The sequence below is a fragment of the Penaeus monodon genome, chromosome 5 (genome assembly GCF_015228065.2).
Source record: "Penaeus monodon isolate SGIC_2016 chromosome 5, NSTDA_Pmon_1, whole genome shotgun sequence".
In the NCBI taxonomy this organism is placed as follows: Eukaryota; Metazoa; Arthropoda; class Malacostraca; order Decapoda; family Penaeidae; genus Penaeus; species Penaeus monodon.
The window spans coordinates 11,874,595-11,879,594 of record NC_051390.1 but is presented as its reverse complement, the minus strand read 5'-3'; positions in this window follow the sequence as shown (position 1 = coordinate 11,879,594).

Sequence of the window (5,000 nt, the reverse complement as noted above, 5' to 3'; positions counted from 1 at the left end):
ATAATGCTAATAGTAATAGCAGTCATAATTATTATTATCATTATTATTGTCATTGCCATTGACATTATCATTTTCATTATTGTTATTTCCGTTATTATATTATTTTTGCTGTTGTTCTTGTTATAATCTTTTCTATCTTTATTGTTATTATTATTGTTTTTGCTGCTGTTCTTATAAGTTATTGTTAGTTTATTATTATTATTATTATTATTATTATTATTATTATTTATTATTATTATTATTATTATCGTTGTTAATATTTTATAAGGTTATTGATAGTATTATTGTTATTGTTATTGTTATTGTCATCGTTATTATTATTATTATTTTTTTTTTTTTTTTTTTTTTTTATTATTATTATTGGTGGTAGTAGTAGTAATACTATTATAGTCAGTACTATTATACCCTGTCACCCTGGATCGTACTCGCTCAGCGGCGTGTGAGTCATTCCGACGAGGCTCCTGGATGAGGATCTTTAACCCTCCCCCCTCGAGTCCATAGGCTGTAGGTCGGTCTGATATAGAGTTACGAAGATGTAAATCGCGGTGTTATGTTCAATCCTGGCGCGCCTCCTGACCTTATCCTTTTGAGGGACGCTGACAGCGCTCCTTCGTTCGAGCCCCTTGCCTGCCTGCCTGCTTGTTTCCCCTGCCTCGCCCGTGGCTGTTTGTATGGGCTTGTGCGGATATTTTTTTCTCTTTCTAGCTGAAATTTCTTCCCCAGGGAAAGAATATCGCTTCGTAGGTTTTGTTATTCGTAGCAAGTGGCCCAAGATCGAGGCTTGTCCGGGACAGGTCGGGTCCGAGTTCCAGTGTCAGCTGCTGCGTCTTGCTCCCGTGCGCGTGTTTGCCCTCTTCTGCATTCCTCTTCGGTCTTCTTTCCCCCCCTCTCGCGCGGCCCTTTCCGCAATCCTCTCTCCCTTCCTTGTCGTCTGCTTCCCCTTCCCCTCCCTTGCCACCTGCGCCCCCCCCCTCCCGCGTCTGTTATGTGCCACGCCTACCTGCCATATTCCGCGCCTACTTATCCTCATTGTTCTTGCAACCGCTTCTCATTACCGTCTGCGCGTCTTCCCCCGCCAACTGTGTTGCATGACTCTGTATTTGTTTTAGGCTTGCTTTTGTCACCTGGTCTTTGGCTTTCTTCGTCACTTTCTTGCTCTTTCTTTTTATTACTGTTATTTTTCTCATTATGGTGTATTCTCTTTCACGCGTCTTTCACACTTCTCTTTTCCATCCTTTTGATTTTCTTCTTGCTTACCCCGTTTCGTCATTTTCTTTTCCTCGCTCGCCGTTCTTTTCTCATCTTTCCTTCCTTACGTTCCTATCTCGTCACAGGGAGTCGGAAATCAACACCACCTTGATAAACCTTTGCAAACCGCGCGTGTGATGAACGCCCTCCCTCTCCCTGGGCTCTCCTCTGGCGTCTGCTGTCTTCCAACCCTTCCTCTCTCTCTCTCTCTCTCTCTCTCTCTCTCTCTCCCCTCTCCTCTCTCTTTTTCTCTCTCTTTTCCTCTCTCTTCTCTCTTTCTCTCTTTTCCCCCTCCCCCTTCCCCTATTCCCCTCTCTCCTCTTTCCCCCCCCTTTTCTCTCTCTCTCTCTTTCCCCCCTCCTCTCTCTCTCCCTCACCCCCCTCTCTCCCTCTCTCTCTCTCTCCCTCTCCCTCCTCTCTCCTCTCCCTCCCCCTCCCTTTTCCCCCCCCTCTCTCTCCTCCTCTCTCTCCTCTCTCTCTCTTCTCCCCCTCTCTCTCTCTCTCTTTTTGTTTTTTTCTTTTTCCCTTTTTTTCTCTTTTCCCCTCTTTTTTCCCCTTTTTTTCTCTTTCTCTCTTTTTCTTTTTTTCTCTTTCTCTTTCTTTTCTCAAATCTTTTTCTTTCTCTCTCCCCTCTCTCTCTCTCTTCTCCTCTCCTCTCTCTCTCTCTCCTCCTCTCTTTTTTCCTCTTTTTTCTTGTTTTCCTTTTCCCCCTTGGGAAATTTTTTTCCCCTCCCCCCTTTTCCTTTTTTCCCCTCTCCTTTTTTCTTCTCTCTCTCTCTCTTCTCTTCTCCCCTCTCTCTCTCTTTTTTCTCTCCCCTCTCTCTCTCTCTCTCCTTTTTTCCCTCTCCCCTTTCCCCCACTCTCTCTTTTTTCTTTTTTTTCTCTTTTTTCTTTTTCCCCTCTCTCTCCTCTCACCTCTCCTCTCTCCCCTCTCTCTCTCTCTTTCTTCTCTTTCTTTTTTTTCTTTCTCTTTCTCTTCCTCTCCCTCTCTCCTCCTCTCCTCTCTCTCTTTCCCCTCTCTCCCTTTCTCTCTCCTCTCTCTCTCTCTCTCTTTCCTTTTTCCTCTCCTCCCTTTTTTTCCCCTCTCTCCTCTCTTTTCTTTCCTTTTTTTCCTTTTTTGTCCCCCCCCCTCTTTCCTCTCTTCCTCTCTCCTTTTCCCTTTTCCTTTCTCTCTCTCCTCTCCTCCCCCTCTTCTCTCTCCTCTCTCTCTTTTCCCCTCTCTCTCTTTTTCCCCTTCCTCTCTTTTTCTTCTCCCCCTCTTTCCCCCCCTCTCCTCTCCCCCCTCTCTCTTTTTCTCTCTCTCTCTCTCTCTTTTTCCTCTTTCTCTCTCTTTCTCTTTCTCTCTTTTTTTTCTCTTTCTTTTCATCTTTCTCTTCTTTCTCTCTCTCTCCTTCTCTTTTTTCCTCTCCTTTTCTTTTTTCTCTCTCTTTCCTACTTTTTCTCTCTCTCTCTCTCTCTCTTTTTCTCCTCTCCCTCTCCTCTCTCCCCTTTTCCCCCCTCCCCCCTCCTAACCCCCCCTCCTCTTTTTCCTCCTCTTTTTCTTCTCCTTTTCCCTCTCTCTTTTCTTTTTTCCCCCCCCCTTTTTCTCCCTCTTTCTCTTTTTCTTTTTCTCTTTTTTTTTCTCTTTTCCTTTTTCTATCCTTTTTTTCTTTTCTCTTCTTCTCTTCTCCCTTTCTCTCTCTTCCTTCTCTTTCTCTTCTCTTCTCTTCTCTCTCTCTCTCCTCCTCTCTCCTTTTCCCCCTCTCTCTATTCTCCCTCTCCCCTCTCTCTCTCTCTCCTCCTTTTTCTCTCTTTCCCTTTTCTCTCTCTCCTTTCTCTTTCTCTCTCTCCTTTTTCTTTTTCTTCCCCTTTCTCTCTTTTCCCCCTCTTTTTCTCTTCTCTCTCTTTTCCGTTTTTTCTTTTTCTTTTCTCTTTCTCTTTTCCTTTCTCGAAAATTCTCTCTCTCTCTCTCTCTTCTTTTCTCCTCTCTCTCTCCTCTCTCTCTCTCTCCTCCCCTCTCTCTCTCTTCTCCTTTTTTGTTTTCCCTTTTTTTCTTTTTTCTCCTTCTCTTTCTCTTTTCTTCTCCTCCCTCTTTTTCTCTCTCTCTCTTTCTCCCCTCTCCCCCTCTCTCCCCTCTCCTTCCCTCTCTTCTCTTTCTCCCCTCTCTTTCTTTTTTTTTCTCTCTCTCTCGTTCTTTTTTCCTCTCTTCTCTCTCTCTCTTTCCTCTTTCTCTTTTCTTCTTTTCTCTCCTCTCTTTCTCTCTCTCTCTTTCTCTCTCTCTCCCCCTCCCCTCTCTCTCTCCTTTTCTCTCTCTTCTCTCCCTCCCTCCTCCCTCTCTCCTCTCTCGCTCTCTCTCCTCTCTCCGCTCCCTTCTCTCCTCCTCCCCTTCTCCTTTCCTCTCTTTCCCCCTCTTCTTCCTTCTTTTCTCCTTTCCTTCCCTTTTTTTTTTTTTTCCCTCCCCCCCCTTTTTCCTTCCCCCTTCATCTCCTTTCCTCCCCCCTTTTTACCCCCCTCTCTTTCTCCCCTCCCCTTTTTCCTCCATTTTTCCCTTTTCCTTTCTTTCCTCCATTCCCTTCCCTTTTTATTCCCCCCCCTTTTTTTTCCCCCCTTTCCCTTTTCCCCCACCCCTCCCCCCCCCAACCCCCCCCCCTTTTTTTTTTTCCCCCCGGGTTTTTTCCCCCCCCTCCCTTTTTCCCCCTTTTTTTTTTCCCCCCCCCCGCCCCCCCCTTTTTTTTCCCCCACCCCCCCCCCCCCCCTTTTTTTTTTTCCCCCGGGGGGGGTTCTAAGGGGGGCTTTTTTTTTAAAAATTGGGGGGCCCCCCTTTTCCCCCCCCCCAAAAAACCCCTTTTTTCCCTTTTTTTGTTTTGGGGGGGGCCCTTTTTCCCTTTCTTAAGGGGGGGGGGGGGAAAATTTAAAAACAAAAGGGGGTTCCCAAAAAACAAAAAAAAAGGGGGGGGGGGGAACCCGGGGAGGGGGGGAAATTTTTAAAAATTTTGGGCTTTGTTTGGGGGGGGTTTTTTTTTTTGGCTCTTATTCGCGGGCGATCCGGGGGGGGCGGGGTGACGAAAAAACGGCTCCTCTCTCTCTCTCCTCTCTCTCTCTTTCTCTCTTTCTCTCTATCTATCTCTATCTTTGTCTCAGTTTACATGCATGCATGTGCTTTGTGTGTTTATCCCTCCCTCCCCTCTTTTTTCCTTCTCTTGCAGTCTTCGCTTCGTGCCAATCCCGCCCCGGGTCCACGGCGCCCTCTCATTATCTGGGCCGGAACTCCCCTTGTCTCTCCATCTCCCCTCTTTCACTTCTGCTCCATCCCTGGCCGGATGAAGGCTGCGTGGCATAAGCGCTAATAAGGTCGTGTAATGTGAACCACGGAGCTCGGGTCAAACAAAGGGACCACCTAAACACACGAAAGACGCGAGGGACGGAGGGAAGGCCGAAGGGGGAAGGGGTATAAGGGTGAGGGAGGGGAAGCGAAGGAAAAGAATGGGATGACTGGAAAGAAGAGGAGAAAGAGGGAAAGTGGGTGTAGAAAAAGGATGGAAGTAGGGGGAATAGAAGGGACTCAGGCACATGCACGCACGCACGCACGCACACTCATTCACAGTCTTACTCGCCCACTCACCTCCTAATAGAAGGGTTGGGCAAAAGGGGAGCAGGTCTTAAAAGGGGTTGGGCTAAGGGGGAGGTGGCCCTGAAAGAGGGGATGGACTAAGGGGGAGGAGGTCTTAAAAGGGGTTGGACTAAGGGGGAGGGGAACAGCGCGTTGAGGTGGC